General features: G+C 38.0%; 2 protein-coding genes and 1 long non-coding RNA gene across 3 annotated transcripts in view; all 3 read right to left on the reverse strand.

Moving 5' to 3' along the window:
• The window catches only part of LOC145452026 (uncharacterized), a 289897-nt gene that overhangs the window by 85382 nt on the left and 183830 nt on the right, over nucleotides 1–20685 (reverse strand). The gene's annotated exons all lie outside the window — the stretch shown is intronic.
• LOC145443518 (uncharacterized) overlaps nucleotides 1–20685 on the reverse strand; it is a 216646-nt gene that overhangs the window by 17658 nt on the left and 178303 nt on the right. The window lies entirely within an intron of this gene.
• LOC145451003 (uncharacterized) lies at nucleotides 2899–11519 on the reverse strand. The gene is made up of 3 exons (XR_013918677.1): nucleotides 10144–11519; nucleotides 8993–9139; nucleotides 2899–5087 (listed from the first exon to the last, which is right to left on the reverse strand). It is a non-coding gene; the product is annotated as an uncharacterized LOC145451003 (long non-coding RNA).

The raw sequence follows: 20685 nt of genomic DNA on the forward strand, positions 1-20685 counted from the left end.
AGGTCTATAAAGTAAGCTACAAGATGTAAAATGATAAGTTCACCGATAGTGCAAACATCTACGATACAAACGAATCGCAAAAAAAATTGAATTTGTAAACAACTTTGACAATTTTTATACCTGACGCTACAATTTTAACAAAATATTATCCTGTCGCCCTAATAGTCATAAAATATGTTGACTAGTCAGTTGGTACAGTACTTCGTTACTGTCCATGTCAACCTCTGATGTAGATACCGAATACCAGTACCAGCACCACAAGAGAAAACGAATTAGCACAGTCCATAATTACACAACCGAGAACTCACATCTGATACATCAGACACCATTGTCTTACAAAACTGATCGCTTGGATGAAATTTGATCGCGCGAGAAAACATAATCAGCATGGATCAACTGAAACCCTGACGTTCGACGAAGCCGTATATTGTTACTTTTAATGTTATCGCTGTCAATATTACTGAATTTGGCTGGGCAGAAGTGACGAATAACACTGGTCAATATAATGAAAAAAAAATTTTGCAGGACATCTTCGAGGTTACTGATTACGAATATCAAATTCGTTTTTTCCAGATTGACCTCAGTTTGGAAAATACTTATACCCCTGAAAAAGGCCCAAATTACTGTATTTACCCTCTAAATATTTCACTTGGTAATAAGTAAATCACAGCGTTTTTACTTTTATACTGCCCTTAAATAGAGAATAGACAATGAAGAACGCTCATGTCGTCCTCAGTTATTCATTCAATATGAGCATGACCTGCTGTGAGATCTTTGTTTGTTAAACAAGCAGTTTGTCAAGCCTAAGAATTGTACTTTTGCACAACAGAACCTCTTGAGTAAGTAGTGCAAATAAGCAGAATTTGTTTCAGTACTTCGGAAAAGTAGGTGGTCAATATGACAATTCCACTTATAAAATGATGAAGACTTATCCAAACATAAGGTTACCATACGTTCTTATTTTTGAGGTTTTTGAAAATGTCCTCCGAGGACGCTCTATTTTGGCTGATAAATGGACTGAGGCTATACAGTTTTTTATAGGTAGTTTAGCAGTTCTACGCATGCGTGTGCGGTCTGACGTCTTTTTGCATGTTTATTCAACTATAGAGCTCATTCGTCCCTCCATTCAAAATATATGACAACTTTCAAACAGCTATCAGAACGCAATACATGCCTCGTACTGCAAAAAATCAACTTGACTTGGATTGTGACTTGAATCGTGGCTTGACTTGACTTGACTCGAGTCATCTCAAAAAATCGAGTGACTTGACTTGAGTCTAGTCAAAATATGCAATGACTCGACATGACTAGTGACTCGAAGGTAGTGACTTGATCCCAACACTGATATGATTTGAAAAGGTAAAAGTAGTTTCATGATAGGCTTGTATAACTTTGATGGAATCTTCATGAGAAATCGCCATCAACGTAACTGTTGAATCCATTTTTCACGATTGTTCCTACTTGCGACGCTACTAATCATTATGCGTTAGACGCCTCTTGCAATTTAAGAAGTAGCCACAGCCGATACTCCGCCGAATATTTGCGGTCCCTCCACCGAAACTATGTTCAGAATTACTTACTTGAGTACTTTTCCGACCTTTAGTTAGCTACTTCAACTTGAAGTAGTTTTACAACACTTGTAAGCAGTTGATTTTACTTGTGATTGCACATTAGGAGCGTTTAATCTTACAGGTTACCTGATAAAATTGTTACGTCACCTAATTAAAGGCTGCACACCAAATTTGGGCCAATTTTAACCAGTAGCCGCATTGCTACAAGAGAAGAAAGTTTTATATTTATTTTGTAAAAACATATAAAACAACGAAAATTTTCTGTTCACCCCATCATATTGCTAGATTTTGTACAGAAACGTTGGTCAGGAAATTTGGCTCATTTACAACCAGTGGAAGCGGAGTTATTGCAGTTGAAATATTTGGATTTGAATAAAATAGTATTTGCGGTGCCTAGGTTATCATTTTATTCATATGCAGCCATCCATCATGGGATTTTGAAAAGTAGAAAGTAGTTTTATGACACGTTTGTATCACTTTGATGTGTGAAATTGTCATAGGAAATCGAAATCGCCATGAACGTAGCTGTTGAATCTTCTTTTCAAGATTGTTGCTACTAATGACGCTACTAATAATTTCGCGTTAGTCGCAGACACTCTTCTTGCAATTTCGAAAAGTGGCCACATCCGATGAACTGCCAAATATTCGCTAATTCTACCTGTAATAGGGTACAAATTTACACCAACCCTTCAACTTTGACTCGATTAGCCTAGGCTGACTACTTGGACCACTTGTGCGTGCATTCGAGTCTCGGCTAAAAATATTGGAGACGCAAATTCAGTAGACATTGGGAATAAAAGTTTTAAGTTGAAACATGCGTCTTACTGCACTGCGCATTCTCTCGTCACTAAAATATCAAATTCAATATCTTATCCGCCTTTCGTATTAATTGGTCCTATTAACACGAAGGAATTAGTAAAACACCATATTCCGCACTACTTGCATTGCAACAGATGAATTATTATAAATTCAAGCGCGCACAAAAATGCGTTCCGTTACTTATTTTTGTTGGATATTCAGATATTGATTGCTTGATTACCAACTGGCAGGTAGGGTACAGATGAAAGTAGAAGATAATCAAACAGTGGAATCGGTCAAGAATGAATCAACATTGACCTTTACAGCAAACTTAAAACTATGTAAATTGTATAGAAAAAATAACTGTAACCAACCTTTTCTATTCTATACTCTGATATCTTCCGCAAACCAACCTCTTGGGCGACCAGTTCTTCAATCAATTTGACAAATGTTGCATCGAAAAGGTCGCCGACATATTTCAATGCTACCGCGGAAACCGTTTTGAAAGATAGACTGGAATCCTGTGAAAATAAAGTGTTGTCAACTACGTCACAATCATCCAACAACAACCCTGAGATATACGTCCAAGCATGAGACATGAATCATGACTACTGCGGACAAGGCGATGGGATCGCGTTATCAAAACATATCTTGCGAAAAGAGCAGACTGAATTTGCCTGCATGAACCACGAATCCGTTACATGAATTATATTGACCTAGACATTCGTGGAAATATATTACTCCCTTCACATCTATTTTGCTCGAAGCATAACAAGGACCCTCCCAAAAACAGCTCTTCATCTTGGTCCCTCTCTCTCTCTCTCTCTCTCTCCCTCGCTCGCTCGCTCTCTCTGTCTCTTATTGGAAGTACGTGATACTTTTCCATTGTATTGCAATCGTGTAGTTATATGAATTAAATAAATTTTAAGATAATTTATTTTGATATATTTGAATTGAGAAAAATTAACTATTCGATTCCAACTCGCACTGGTAGGCACGATAATGATGGTGTCAAGTATAAATATTGCTTGTCTGTTGAAAATTGCGATAAAATAACCGCAATCCATCGATTTTTAATGGATGTAATCGAAAATCCTGAATGTACTTGAAAATCGACGTACAGTGTCGACAATTTTTTTTTGAATAAATTTCAGTAGGCAAAAAACTCATTACTTATAATAATAATAATAATAATAAGTTGTTATCTTACTATTCTCAACAATAGCATCTCGTCTTCATGACGCTCATGCTTACGCCATAAGCTACAGACTGGCTATACTAGACCGAAAAGCCATCGCTTCACGTGTCTAGTGTTGTTTATAGCTTGATGCATAGTAAAGTCAGTAAAATGATCATAATTTTAGTACAATCATTAGTATGAACTCGTTATTGAAGTTAAATTATCTTGATATCCAACCTTGATGTCGAAATGCCCTTCCATCCCGCCACTTATCTTGATGACATCTTCTTCATTCTTCAGTTCAACATTTCGTCCATCTACACTCAGCTTGACAACCTGAATATTGTTCACATGTGAAACTTGATATCGTGCATTGTATCGCTATTCCAACAAATATCTTGACGTCATATCACACATATAGTGACGACCGCAGCATCACAGATCATCATCCGCTATACGTCATCGACACGAGCTACTGATTTTACTGGCGTGTATGCTGGTCGTAGCATTTTGCGACATTTGCGATCCGGAATCCCCAAAAACACTCGTCTATATGACGTAAGAAGTATATTGGCAGAATCAGGAGAAATATTATACCGATTTATACACCCGAAAGCGCCCGAAACCGTATTCCTGCATTTAAACGAATTCACGAGCGATTTTAGTATTTTCAATCGGAACGCGAAATTGGACAGTTTGCCATTGTGAGCATGTATTTCAAAATAATATGGAAACCATGGTGACTCCTATAATACAGAGCAAATAAAGAAATGAAGCCCAGAACGTTGTTATAATCAGCAAACAATTTTGCGATGCGATGTCAGACCTCATTGTGGTGGCCTATTACTAATCAGATGTGCGTTTTCGTGATCAAGAGATCGTCAGTTGCGTACTACTTGATGTCGACATGCGCACTTCGGCATTGCCGCGATGCTAGCAATGCTACTTGCTACTTACGCACAGCGTTTTGCAGTGGCACGTGGCGTTTGCTTACCTAAAAGGGCCTTGGTTATTCAAAATATCGATGCAAGTATTCTGAATCAATTCTGTTTCTTGACCGGAGACGTGATGCGCTCCAATAAACTTGATTGCCAGAAAACTGTGTGGTATCGAACACATCAGTATCGAATTTCAAATAATTGGATAAATGAGGTCGTGACATGCGCTCAGGTGTCGTTTCGCTGCCTTTACGCTACGTAATCCACTATTTCACTAAAGTCGATTGCATGCATTGGTACTAATTAGACAGAGCGGATATTAAAATGTCGAATAAGCGGTTAAATACTGTACGACTTGTGAATGGGATGTATACAAATGTGTTCTCGCTCGACTATGACGTAAGCGATCATGAGCGATTGTAACGTCACAAGTCTCCGCAACCCACATAAAATTATAGCTGCAGTTAGTACACAACTAAATCCTAGAATCGATCTCACTTCCCAATCCAATTTTCCAGATAGCGATCCAATCCGACGATGCCCGAGAAGTGAACGTAGCGCTGTTGCTGAGACGTTGCCACGCAAATCCACTTCCTTCAGCTGGAACGATTGAAATATTTTATGAAACGTTGAAGAGAACTTAGTTTGAAAATAAGTATGAAATAAAGTGACAAAAATAAAATCACCAAGCCGTAATCTATTTAGGTTACTGTCGGTGGATCTTCGATATAGCCTACATTACAAAGCGATATTCGTAGATCATGATATCGGTAATATCACATTCACTATGGGCTTGTACTCAGGGAATATGAGTGATTTTGAGATTTACATAATTGTAGCGCGTCCAATAGTCGATAGGTAGGCCATTATCGCAGATACAATCGTAGACCTATCCGTGATTCAAATATGTATTCAAAAACGTATCTTTTTCGTGCTCGGCGACAAGTCACACTTCTCGGGGTGATTATCGTTTTCGCGCATTAGATATCGCTTCTGCATTCGATAAATTCACACCGATAAAAATCAAAATCATTCCATATTCCGACAGACGAACGATCAACTTTTATACAAACGGCTCATCGTGGCACTAGCGAGATTGCTGTCCGATTGAACTAATTGCTTTCGGAGTGGTCTCGAAATTAATGATGACTAGGGAGATTTTTTTACCTTATTAGCGCGAGATTTTGACCTGAAATTTCAAAATTTCGACGTTTTTTTAACTTAAAAAACTTGCGTACACTGCTGGTGACACAGCGTGTTGTTTCATTCTGACAATGTTGTCTACATCGCAATTTTATTCATGCGCTTCTTGATATAAGAACCAATACCCACGCAGTCTTGCTTCAGTTAGGATATTGCGGTACGTTGAGCATAACACCATTTCAATCTATTTGTTTCATTTGACCGCTTATGATTCACAATGAACAGTCAATGAGACGTCTACAATGTCAGGCCTAAAAAATGGGCTACAAGATGTAAAATGATAAGCTCACCGACAGCGCAAACATCTACGATACAAACGAAATGCAAAAACTTTTTGACATTGCAAACAATTTTGACAATTTTTATACCTAACGCTACAATTTTAACAAAATATTGACCTTTTTTGCAATATCAAAAAATCGCCCTAGTCATAAAATATGTTGAATGGTCTTGAATAGTTGGTACCACCTCTGATGTAGATACCGAATACCAGTACCAGCACGACAAGAGAAAACGAATTAGCACAGTCCGTTATTGCACACCCGAGAACTCACATCTGATACATCCGACACCATTGTCTTACAAAACTGATTGCTTGGATGAAATTTGATCGCGCGAGAAAACATAAGCAGCATGGATCAACTGAAACCCCGACGTTCGACGAAGCCGTGTATTGTTACTTTTAATGTTATCGCTGTCGATATTACTGCATTTGACTGGGCAGAAGTGACGAATAACACTGGTCAATAAAATGAAAAAAAAATTTTTGCAGGACATCTAAGAGTCATTTCTGGGGTTTTCAAGGTTACTGATTACGAATATCAAATTCGTTTTTTCAGATTGACTTTAGTTTAGAAAATACTTATACCCCTGAAAAAAAAGCCCAAATTACTGTATTTACCCCCTAAATATTTCACTTGGTAATAAGTAAATCGCAGCGTTTTTACTTTTGTACTGCCCATAAATAGAGAAAAGACTATGAAGAACGCTCATGTCGTCCTCAGTTATTCATTCAATATGAGCATGACCTGCTGTGAGATCTTTGTTTGTCAAAAAAAAACAGTTTGTCAAGCCTAAAAATTGTACTTTTGCACAACAGAACCACTTGAGTAAGTAGTGCAAGTAAGCAGAATATGTTTGAGTACTTCGGAAAAGTAGGTGGTTAATATGACAATTCCACTTATAAAATGATGAAAACTTATCCTAACATAGGGTTGCCATACGTCTTCCTTTTCGAGGTTTTTGAAAATATCCTCCGAGGACGCCAAAATGTCCTCTTTTATTGGCAAATCGTCCTCCTTTATAACTTTTACAGCTAAGATAATGTATAGATTTGAGTGAAAATGGGCATAAATGACGCTAAATAGGAAATTCGTGATTCGATCGAAAGTAACGATATTTTTTTTTAGTCAACCCACCAAATTAATTTTTAAATAGGCTGGTGCATTGCATCATACCGATTCGTTTCAATGTTTTTAGGTTTCGTATTCTATCCTCTCATTTGGCTGATAAATAGACTGAGGCTATACAGTTACTTATAGGTAGTTTAGCAGTTCTAAGCATGCGTGTGCACTGTGCAGTATGACGCCTTTTTGCATGTGTATTTAACTGTATAGCTTATTCGTCCCTGCAATCAAAATAAATGGCAACTTTCAAGCAGCTATCAGAACGCAATGACATAATATATGCCTCGTACTGCGTAAAATCAACTTGACTTGGATTATGACTTGACTCGTGACTTGACTTGACTTGACTCGAGTCACCTCCAACGATCGAGTGACTTGACTTGACTCGAGTCACCTTCAAAAATCGATTCACTTGACTTGAGTCGAGTCAAAATATGCAATGACTCGAGATGACTCGTGACTCGAAGGTAGTGACTTGATCCCAACACTGATATGATTTTGAAAAGGTAAAATTAGTTTTATGATACGCTTGTATGACTTTGATGCGTGGAATTTTCATAGGAAATCGCCATCAACGTAACTGTTGAATCCATTTTTCACGATTGTTCCTACTTGCGACGCTACTAATCATTATGCGTTAGACGCCTCTTGCAATTTAAAACGTAGCCACAACCGATAATCCGCCGAATATTTGCGGTCCCTCCACCGAAACTATTTTCAGAATTACTTACTTGAGTACTTTTCCGATCTTTGGTTTGCTACTTCCACTTGAAGTAGTTATACAAGACTTGTAAGCAGTTGATTGTACTTGTGATTGCACATTAGGGGCGTTCAATCTTACAGGTTACTTGATAAAATTGTTACGTTACCTAATTAAAGGCTGAACACCAAATGTGGTTCAATTTTAACCAGTAGCCGCATTGCTACAAGAGAAGAAAGTTTTGTATTTATTATGTAAAAATATATAAAACAACGAAAATTTTCTGTTCACCCCATCATATTGCTAGGTTTTGTGCAAAAACGTTGGTCAGCAAATTTGGCTCATTTCCAACCAGTGGAAACGGAGTTATTGCAGTTGAAATATTTGGATTTGAATAAAATAGTATTTACGGTGGCTAGGTTATCATTTAATTCATATGCAGCCATCCTTCATGGGATTTTGAAAAGTAGAAAGTAGTTTTATGACACGTTTGAATCACTTTGATTTATGAAATCGTCATAGGAAATCGAAATCGCCATCAACGTAACTGTTGAATCTACTTTTCAAGATTGTTGCAACTAATGACGCTACTAATAATTTCGCGTTAGTCGCAGAGACTCTTCTTGCAATTTCGAAAAGTGACCACATCCGATGGACTGCCAAATATTCGCTAATTCTACCTGTAATAGGGTACAAATTTACACCAACCCTTCGACTTTGACTCGATTAGCCTAGGCTGACTACTTGGACCACTTGTGCGTGCATTCGAGTCTCGGCTAAAAATATTTGAGACGCAAATTCAGTAGACATTGGGAATAAAAGTTTTAAGTTGAAACATGCGTCTTACTGCACTGCGCATTCTCTCTCGTCACTAAAATATCAAATTCAATATCTTATCCGCCTTTCGTATTAATTGGTCCTATTAACTCGAAGGAATTAGTAAAACACCATATTCCGCACTACTTGCATTGCAACAGATGAATTATGATAAATTCAAGCGCGCACAAAAATGCGTTCCGTTACTTATTTTTGTTGGATATTCAGATATTGATTGCTTGATTACCAACTGGCAGGTAGGGTACAGATGAAAGTAGAAGAAAATCAAACAGTGGAATCGGTCAAGAATGAATCAACATTGACCTTTACAGCAAACTTAAAACTATATAAATTGTATAAGAAAAATAACTGTAACCAACCTTTTCTATTCTATACTCTGATATCTTCCGCAAACCAACCTCTTGGGCGACCAGTTTTTCAATCAATTTGACAAATGTTGCATCGAAAAGGTCGCCGACATATTTCAATGCTACCGCGGAAACCGTTTTGAAAGATAGACTGGAATCCTGTGAAAATAAAGTGTTGTCAACTACGTCACAATCATCCAACAACAACCCTAAGATATACGTCCAAGCATGAGACATGAATCATGACTACTGCGGACAAGGCGATGGGATCACGTTATCAAAACATATCTTGCGAAAAGAGCAGACTGAATTTGCCTGCATGAACCACGAATCCGCTACATGAATTATATTGACCTAGACATTCGTGGAAATATATTACTCCCTTCACATCTATTTTGCTCGAAGCATAACAAGGACCCTCCTCAAAAACAGCTCTTCATCTTGGTCCCTCTCTCTCTCTCTCCCTCGCTCGCTCGCTCTCTCTCTCTCTTATTGGAAGCACGTAATACTTTGTTTCATTGTATTGCAATCGTGTAGTTATATGAATTAAATAAATTTGAATATAATATAATTTTATATATTTGAATTGAGAAAAATTAATTATTTAATTCCAACCCGCACTCATCTCACTGGTAGGCACGATAATGATGGTGCCAAGTACCGCTTACTGCCACAATAGCGTTTTACATAAATCAAAGCAAAAATGCTTCCAGAATATACCTTGAACGCCCCCGCCACCACCACATAATATTTCGGTGAACAGTTCAGAATATTTAAAAAATATTGCTTGTCTGTTGAAAATTGTGATAAAATAACCGTAATCCTTCGATTTTTAATGGATGTAATCGAAAATCCTGAATGTACTTGAAAATCAAAGTACAGTGCCGAATTTGTTTTCTAAATTCAGTGGGCAAAAATCTCGTTACTTAGAAAATCATCACAAGCTGTAAGCTTACCATTCTTAACAAAAGCATATCGTCCTCATGACGCTCATAATGACGTCATAAGCTACAGACTGGCTATACTAGACCTCAAAGTCATCGCTTCGTGTGCCAAGTGTTGTTTACAGCTTGATGCATAGTAAAGTCGCTAAAATGACTGCAATTTCAGTCCAATCATTAGTATGGACTCGTTATCGAAGGTGAATCAACTTGATATCCAACCTTGAAGTCAAGGTGACCTTCAATCCCGTCACCACTTATCTTGATGACATCTTTTTCGTTCTTCAATTCAACATCCCCTCCATCTACAGTCAGATTGACCACCTGAATATTGTTTACATATGAAACTTGAGATCGTGCATTGTATCGCTATTCCACCAAATATCTTGACGTCATATCACACATATAGTGACGACCGCAGCATCATCGATCATCATCTGCTATACGTTATCGACACGGGTCACTGATTTTACTGTCGTTTATGCTGGTGGTGGCCTTTTGCGACAATTGCGACCCGATATCCCCGAAAACACTCATTTATATGAGATAAGAAGTATATTGGCGGAATCAGTTATTTTGGTCAATATAGTTGATCGTAAGCACCCGGAACCGTTTTCCTGCATTGACACGAATTCACGAACGATTTTTATCTTTTTAATCGGAGCGCAAAATTGGACAGTTTGCTATTGTGAGCATGTACTTCAAAATACCATGAACATCACAGTGACTGCCATAATACAAGGGAAACAAAACATTGCAGTCCAAAACGCTGTTATAATTAGGGCTGGGCACAATGATTCGAGTGTTCGAATCTGAATCGAGTATTAATTTTAATGATTCAAGTCGAGAAGTAAAAGATGATTTTTTGGAGTACCGAAATCATGCGTTCGTCGACACTGAAAGTTACTTATTCATCAGAATTGTAGTTTTGACAGCATTTTCCACTTTGTAAGCCCTGAGACCATGATTGGTCGCATAACAGCATATGAAACATATTGGACAAAGCTATGAACGTATAACATATTTCCAAAGTCAGGATCATCCCACAACAATACCACAAACGGAACCGCAATGAAATCGGTATGTTCGAAATATACCGAAGTATCTTTAACGTGATTCATAACAACAGTCATTATATTATTTGTGGTGGCAAAAAAGGTACATATTTGAACTTTGACATATTACATTCTGTTATGACGTCATAAGAAGTGATACTCGAATATTGGACTCGACTCAAAGCTTAGTACGTGATTCAGAATCGAATCACTCAAATACTCGATTCTGCCTAGCCCTATAGTTATGATCCGGGAGTATTTTCGCTATGCGATGTCAAACTCATTGTGTTGGCCTGAAAATCAGATACGCACTTTGTTGATTAGGAGTAATATTCTGTTGCGCATTAATTCATGTCGACATGCACACTCCTGAATTTTGACGATGCTAGCAATTTTACTTGTTACTCATGCAGGGCATTCTGCAGCGGAACACAGAGTTTGATTACGTAAATGTAGCTAATTTGTCAAAATATCGATGGACAATTTGATCACCGCCAGACTGATTGATCACACCAATATCGAATTTTACTGCATTGCATTCATTTGATTCATTGCCAATTTACTAGAGAGCGGATTTTTGTTGACGCTACATAGTTAACTATTTCACTAAATTCGATTACATAGCTCGATATTAATGACACAGTGTGGATATTAAAACATCATATCAGTGGGTAAATACTGTACATCTTTGGGATGAATGCAGAGTAGGGTCGTTCAAAAATTTTTTTCTTCAGATTCCACTGGCTATGTGATAAAATTGTCGGGTTGGTTAAAACAACGCTATAAACCAAATTTGGCTCAAGTCCAACCAGTAGAAGCGAGATACTTGCTATAGAAAGTTTTGACATTATCATTAAAAAACACACAAAAAAAGCCAAAATTTTTTTGTCAACCCCAAAAAATTGTTAGGCTATCAGTAGAGATGATGCATACCAAATTTGGCTCAATTCCAACCACTAGAAAGGAAGTTATTGCAGTAGAAAAATTTCCAATTCCATGATTTTATAAGAAATAATTATTGCTTTCAATTCAACATCCATTGTAGTGCAATATTTAAACTCAAATACTTCCCGGCACTCTAAAGGGATTTAAATGGATTTAGAAGCAACACCAAATCTATTTAACTCCCTTCAGTGTGCCGTTAACTCTTGAAAGAGGCAAAAAAAAGTCTTCGAGTTTAATAAATATTCTACTACGATGGATTTTGTATTGAAAGCTATATTCAAGTTCTGTTTGAATAAATAAGTAAAGAGTTAGCTACCTTAAAACTGTTTTATTCGAATCCAAATTTTTCTACCACAATAACTTCGCTTCTAGTGGTTGTAATCGAGCCACATTTGGTGTGCATCGTCTCTACTGACAGCCCAACAATTTTATGTTGTTGACCGAAAAATTTTAAAATTTAATTTTTTTAATGATAAATCCAAAATTTTCTACTGCAAGAAAATCGCTTCTAGTGGGTGCAATTGACCCAAATATGGTGTGCAGCGTTGTTTTCGCCAACCTAACAATTTTACAACATATCCGAAGAAATCTGAAGGTTTTTTGAACAGCCCTAATGCAAAGAATGTATGTATAATGCTTCCTATCGCGACTATGGCGTCTCCAATCACGTGTGATTGTCACGTCACAAGTCTACGCATACCCACAGTGGCTTGTTAGTACACAACGAAATCATATAATCGATCTCACTTCCCAATCCAATTTTCCAGATAGCGATTCAATCCGACGATGTCCGAGAAGTGAGCGTAGTGCTGTTGCTGAGAAATTATTGAGACGTAAATTCACTTTCTTCACCTGTAATGATGAATGAAATATGAATACAATGTCTTCCAATATCATGTCAAACCAACACAACTTTGCACAGACTTATTCAGGGCATATTATGGAAGCTGAGTATGTTCAACATCATTGCGATCCCCATAATAAAAGCAAACGACCCTAGGTTTAGAGCCACGGTCTTTTACTAATCCATTCAAACGGCTTCAATCAATTCTAGGAATACACCGTACTCTATAATTAAGATTATGATTTGATTTCAGTGAATCATGGCTAATTTTAGTAACTATAGATTTCATTTTTGCGAGCGAGGCGGCAGCAGTAGGATTAACTGTAATTTGTAATTGAGCTGCATGTACTTACTTAATTTTTTCATGTTATTTTAATTGTCATTGAAGCATTTCTATTCCGTGCATTGTAATTGTAATTTGATAAAAATTATACTAATTACAATTTCAATAGCATTGTTATTGAAACCTGACAATCACAACATGAAATAATTAGCCCATTAACATGGGTGTTCTATGCGTACCTTGTTAACTAATTCAGCCATACTAAACTGTTTCCCATAGGCCAACTTCAGCCCGAACAGAAAACTTGGTGAATTACAATATAGACTATTGAACAAAATGTTACTATTTCATAAATGGACGAAAAGAAAAGAAACTCTTCTGTAACCTGTGCTGAACCATTTCCTACACCACGGTCAGTGTTTTTTTTTTTAAATCTCCTTCCAGTACTGAGTCTTGCTGCAGCAATTGCAAAAAGAAATTCAAGTTTTCAACCAAGACTTCATCACGCTTGATCACACATTTGTAGAGATGTTATCCCAGTCTTACCTCCTATCTTAGCTTAATTTACTGGGGCCAGAAACTTTCCGCATCCTAATGTTCATCAAATGCAGTCGAACAGTTTGGAGCAAGTGAAAATGTAACTGCGAACCAAAATTTTGTAATTGGTACTTATGAGAAGCTTCTTTACTTTTGCATTTATTTTAATCTCACACACATTATCGGTATCATCCTTATTGCCTTACCAATTACATTTCATTCACCTTACTCAGCTCTGAGTATTAGTTCGAGTACATTTCATTGACTGTCTTGTATCCTATTCGCTATTAGTCGTTGCCAGTCGCTCGAACTGTTGATTGTTAGTAGTAGCTCATAAAAATTTTATTTTTTCATATTTTTCAGAGCTCATGATTAGGAATACTTTGAATAAGTTCAAGTTTGTTTTTTTTTCTAATTAAAGGGTATTCTACGTAATATGAATCATGAATGAAACATGAATAGCTTGAGATTGTTGCTAAATACGCTGCTACAGTTGTTAAAGAGCACCTCTCTACCGAATCAGTCAGACTTTTACAAGTAATTGTAATTATAATTGTACTGACTTACATGTTTAACAGTAATTGTTATTGTAGTCGGTGTTCTAAAGACTCGAGTTACGGTTTCCTGATGACTCGACTTGACTCGAGTCATTTTTGCAAAATTCCGAAATCCCTCGACTCAACTCTAGTCAATCTGTGTATTGACTCGACTTGGACTCGATTTATTACCCATGACTCGAACCACGTCATATGACTCGAGACTCAGACGGCCAAGATCGTCATTTTATTGTAATTTCAAAGAATAGTTAAGTGACCACACAATTGTGATTTCGTCTATGGGTACTGGTACTTGAAGATGCGACCAGAAACTGCTTCAAGTGAGGAAAATTAATATATTATGAATGCGAACCATTCGATATCAACAAACTGGGTTATAATAAGTGGGTTACCAAGACGTTAACCGGAATTTGAGCCGTCAACATGATGACTTGGACTCGAGTCATAATGCCATGACTCGGACTCTGATCGCTGACTGGGACTCGGTGATGAATACAAAATGACTGGACTTGACTCAAGTCAAAACTATGAAAATGAGATTAACTCGTTACTCGGAGCCTCGGTGACTAGGTTAAAACCCTGATGGTGGTTGGAATTTGATATTTTTAGCATAGACTAATTGTAATCATATGTAATTAAAACATGCAATAAATTAATTGTAATTGAAATTGAATTGAATTACTGCGGAGGTGGCCCTATATTTAATTTATTACAAAGTGCCAAGAAGAAATTTCAGTAGCATAAATCTGCTATTATTGTTTATGTTTATATGGAAAAGATATTGAGGGTACTTCAAGCCTTTAAGATAATTGACTTTATATTTAAAAATTATCTTCCAGACACAACGTGAGCAGTGAGATTCCGAACATGTCCAGGAAAATCCAGACGTATACTAATCAGTGTTGGGATCAAGTCACAACCTTCGAGTCACGAGTCATCTCGAGTCTTTGCCCATATTGACTCGAGTCAAGTCAAGTCAATCGATTTTCAAAGGTGACTCGAGTCAAGTCAAGTCACTCGTTTTTTGGAGGTGACTCGAGTCAAGTCAAGTCACGAGTCAAGTCAAAATTCAAGCCAAATTGAATTTTCGAAATATGAGTCATGATGAAAAATCATTACATTTCGCTAACTGGATTAAGGACAGATGAATTGGCCATTTATCTTGGATCAAATAACGACTATAAAGTTAAATATACATGCAAAACGATGTTGGAGCACTCACGCAAACGCAGAACTGCTAATAAAATACGCGAGTAATTGTATCGTTAAATGCAATGCTCCCTCTAAGCTGCGCACGTGCGCAAATGCGCAGTACTTTCACGGTCTCTGCGAACAGAAAATCTAAGTTGCGCACAAAAGTGATGACCTTTTCTTTAGTCGTTACGCACTTTTTTTAAAAAGTCTGCGCAGTGAGTTGGCGAGTGTGCGCAGACTCGTCAAAAATTAGAGGGGACATTGGTTACATGCTACAGTATGATTTTATCGGCTAATATAGAGGAATGAATACGAATCCTCGAGAAGTTGAAGGAATGGATTTGGTACAATACTCTGCCAAACTACACAACCGTGAGAATATAAACGCGTAAACTATTTTCGTTCGATTTATATCAAACAAGATGGCTGGTAAGGTGAGCACATCCGCAATGTAGGCACAAAGCCGTCTAAGAAACAAGATACACGTTGCGATTAGATTAATCTATTTCTACTACGATAACGTAAGCTGTGATTGTTTCGTTAGCGGTCAAAATATTTGCGATGTGACAATGGAGGATAAGTGAAACGTACAATCAGCGAATGACTGGTTGCTTTTAGAAGTGCATGACACGGGCGTATCGCGAACAACCCGGACATACATAAGATATGGTTATTTAATCGACACAGTTTACTTGATGACTTGAAATTGACTCGTGAATTTTGCTCCGAGTCACGAGTCAATCCTCATTTCTGAAGCGCCGAGTCAAGTCAAGTCAAGTCATTTTTGCAAAGTGACTCGAGTCAAGTAAAGTCACACGAAAAAGGTGACTCGAGTCTGACTCGAGTCAAGTCATGACTCGAGTCATCCCAACACTGATACTAATATACTAATAACTTGAGAATTTCTGACATTCATTCGTGCGCTCATTTTTCAACAAGAGCAATGTCAATATAATGCATCAATGCGTTAGGATAATACCCACACCGCACTGCAATGATCTAAATAAGTGGTGTCAAAGAAAACGAATGTTTAGTAATATTCGTAGGTCAAATTATACCCACTCTAGTGGCGAAATGTGCGCACTGAGTTCACAGGTTTGTGTAAAAATGTATCGCAAAGTTGCTCTTCATAGAAGCGAGAACACAATGCAAAATCGTTATATGCAGGTCACACAGACATTAAAAAAGTGACAAAATATGGTGTTAATATCTGTTTTCGCAGCGCTATATCAGTTTTTTGTCAAACGGTCCCTGGCCCCCACAGAAACCCGTAACGGGATTGAATATTGATGAATCAAATTCCAACGTCACTGTTTATAGTTAAATCTATCTTATTCCTCACAACGTATAGTCAGGGCGAACGTCAGACAAGAATTGAAACAATAAGAGAGCGTAGAAGCATACCAACTTATACCGTCGTTGGGGCCACTGCTTCAGTGGTTCATATATCTATTCAAATCGCAAATTGTACTTTTGCCAAATTCATTGTTTGCGAATAAAATTGTTACTAGATTAGAACTTATATGATCCGTCAAATAATGTAACATCTTATTATGTACACCAGCTATGATTAAGTAGTACAGTGACCAAAAACGGCATTGGAATTCGAATTAACATTTTGGAATAGTTTGACTGGTCCGGTCCACGAGCGACTATAATGTTTGAATCCGGCCAGCTACCCAAGATGAGTTTGACACCCCTGATCTAAATCCTATCCTCATATCGAGATGATTCTATTCAGACGCCAGCATTAAATAGGAATTATGTCTGAAGATGGAAAAACTGAAGTTCGATGCACGATGCGATTTTAGTTGCTTTTTTTCAAGTCACTATTAGTATACTGCTGGAAGTCACGCTAGTTATAATGGATAACCTTGAGCTCGCATGTTGATTATACGGTCCGTGGACATGGCACTCACTTGGACCAGACATGGGACTTACAATATACCAATATACCGAGTCAATTATAAATTTAGTGGTGTTTTGTGCCTAAACTCACAAGTAGCCTTTTTTCCAGACACCCCGTAATGATCGACAAAAGCTCATCATTGATCTTGCAGTCGTACAAATCCAAGCTCTTCAGACTTTCACCCCTTGCTACAAGCGATCCGACGATATGAGCCTCATCACGACTCAATAAGATGAAAGATGCATCGACATCGGAAATTTGTCTGATAAGATCGCTGTCTCCTGATTCATAGATTGCTGTATAGAGTTCCATGTGAACGTGACCGTTGTTGTCATTCTCCTTGAGATGCGAGCGCATCGATCCAGCGAGAAAACGTTTTTTAAGCGACCGAGTCGAGACTGTTGAGCAAATAATGCACCTCACTATACACGATATTACAATCGAGTAAAGGGAAACCACAGTTCTCACAGAAGAAGAGCAAAGTGGACGGATTGAATGCATCTTTGCCAAGAAATTGTAGACTCGGACACCTGTTTTCACAACGACACAATGAATCTAAGACGTTATGTCATTGTAGTGAAATATAGAACCTAAAGTCGCATCGTTAAAATTTCCAATTATCTGTCGCAGATTTTTCGGCTACTTGCGTGACTTAATGTACACAGACCGACAGAATATGAAGCAGTTCTGACTGGATTGATCTTTTACTGCATTGTCTTGGGACCATATTGCGACAAAGCATGGATTCAATAAGCTCATTGGATCCGTGCCCACCATACGGTCATGCGTTTAAGATTGATTTTTCTCCCAAGATTCAAAACAGTGGTACGAAGTAGTACGAAGGTGCGCACGCTATCAGAAATGACATTTTTGTGAGGTCTTGAAAAAACTACAGCATCGTCACTAAATCCAATATGGTTGGTATGACCAAAAATATTAAATAATGGTCATATTATGGACGCAGTACTATTTTTGTGGCTTTGCGTATCATACAGCCAGTGGTGGTGTCAGCGTGCTCAACTGGTCTTATAACAAATCTAATGACAGTAGCGGTCGGCCGATATTGATTTTTGCCGGCCGATACCGATGATCGACACACTCACAAAGCCGATAACCGATATCATTGGCGGATATTAATTTGACAGGAGCAGAGAACCATTTTGATAAAAATAATATATATCAAGCATGATTGCACTTGTACATGCCACAGAAAGCTGAACAACAAACGAGAAAAATGAAATTAGAATGAAATATTGGTCGATTGTGTCCATTTATTGAAATTTGGGGTAACCCGATAAGCAAAACATGATACAGAACTGCTGATCAGTCAAGTAGAGGTAGCTTGTAATGTAGGGAGGCATACCTTTTCCTGCATGCTCACCCAGTTAAACTCGTCCTGCGAGGCTAAATCTGTCATGTATCGCCTTTTGCGTTGCCGATTTCTTGAGATTGAAAACACGGAGCATTGAATTTACAATATTTTTTAATTTGTTTTATAAATAAATATCAGCCGTGATGCCAGCATTTCATGGGCTGATATCGATAATCAGGAAGGCTCCAAATATCGGCCTCGATAATCGGAAGGATTATAATCGGTCGACCTCTAACTAATAGATTCGAAACTCCAGTCGTTACGCTGGAATCCACAATGCTGAGCATGTCGATAAAATCATAATTAATACTACTATAGTGGCGACTAGGGTCTTTATTTTAACTGATGTCAATCGAAAACAGATTTTGAAAATATAAATCAGAGCAATAGCACTGAAAGTCATGAAATCGGTATTACTTAAAAACAAGCGATCGAACGGCCACAACACACTCACAATACCAATAGGCTGGCCAATTGTGAGGAATCACGGTTAGTAATCAAAAACTGGACGCAAAGCCTAACACTCAGTTCAGAATTGAATCACTCCAATACTGGATACATGACCAAACCACACTCGATCATAGGGACGGATAGTTTCCAGCCTTGTGTTAAATGGGTATTTTCTTACGGATTCATACTCTGCAACACAATTTTTCAAGTAACTCGCCAGCACGCTTTGTCTCTATGCCCCTGGCAAATGAATGTCGGCAATCGAAGATGAGATCTAACCGTTAAGCTTACAATTGTTATCTCGCGGAAATGTCAGACAGATACACCAGTTTGTTGAATGATTTATATAGTAGACTTCCAAAAAATAGGAAAATATGACATAGTCATGAAAGTGTCATTAAAAATATCACTGTAATATAATTATGTTATACGGTTTTGCAATTTACGTATGACGCTTACGGTTTACCGCATTCAATCCGCCTTAAAATCGAATCGATGTTGTTCTCGGCAAACGTATTCAGGAGATAAATATGATCCTTCTACAGTGAATCATGCGAATGTATCGGGGTTATTAAACCAAGGTAAAGCTACTTGTTCCATAACTGTCCGTTTTACGACTTCCAAATTATTGAGTGTAGCAGGAACACAATACCTTCTCGAGAAAAGTTACCTGCATCACGACAAACTATACTGGCCGATAGACTCACCTTCATGAAGGTTATCCGATGTTTCGTCGTAAATGATGCCGCACACGAATCTGCGGACGACCGACCATCGCTCTTTGTGCATGTGTTTAGAGTTGAAGCTCATGAACTTAGGAAGCGTCATTTCGACTACAAAGCACGCAGCGAGGAATTCTTGCAGACTTTGATGACAGAAGAAGAAAATGAAATCACCTTCCAATAGATTGCAACTGATGAGTTTGTTTCCTGGAACCTTCATCATGAGATCTTGAACTTCGTCTGTTGAAATTCCAAACATTCCCAAATCAATAATAGAGAATGTCACTCTCCCTTCTTTCATGCCACGATATGCCATGGCTTTCAATTTATTGATAACTTCTGCGATAGCATCAGCCGTTCTAATGTTTTCTATGCTGCTTAAAGTGGATATAATTTTTTTGTAGAGTCCTGTGACAGTCTTAGGAGGAGGTTCGTTCGGATTCTTGGCCATGATCATTGCGGTTAAGACCAGAAAAACGGGAATGGAAACTAAATTGATCAGCCTTGGTGACATGGTTTCTATCTTCTGCCATGCTTCATCCCCATGCTGACGTATCAGAAACACAAAAAGTTTCTTTGCGTCATCTAGGGTCAGACCAGAGAGTGTGACGATGTCGGCAGGCCGAGCTTTCGCGGGCAAATCCGAGACTTGGAATTCCCGGGAAGAGAAGACAATCTTTGTATCAGCGAGTAGATTACGTGAGAGGATATTGTACATGATCGTTGCTGCTTCGGCTGGAGTATAGGGATTTATGTTCTTGTCACCATCTCTGTTAATTTTCCAAGTAGCCTGATCCAAGCCGTCGAAAAATAATACTGCCTCTGATTGATTTTTGAGCAACCACTGGAATGCATGTTCCTCGTCGATCTCATCCTGGAAGAGGCCACCGAAGAGA

The sequence above is a fragment of the Botryllus schlosseri genome, chromosome 1 (assembly GCF_051294905.1).
Source record: "Botryllus schlosseri isolate E-star chromosome 1, Bs_hap1, whole genome shotgun sequence".
NCBI classification, from domain to species: domain Eukaryota; kingdom Metazoa; phylum Chordata; class Ascidiacea; order Stolidobranchia; family Styelidae; genus Botryllus; species Botryllus schlosseri.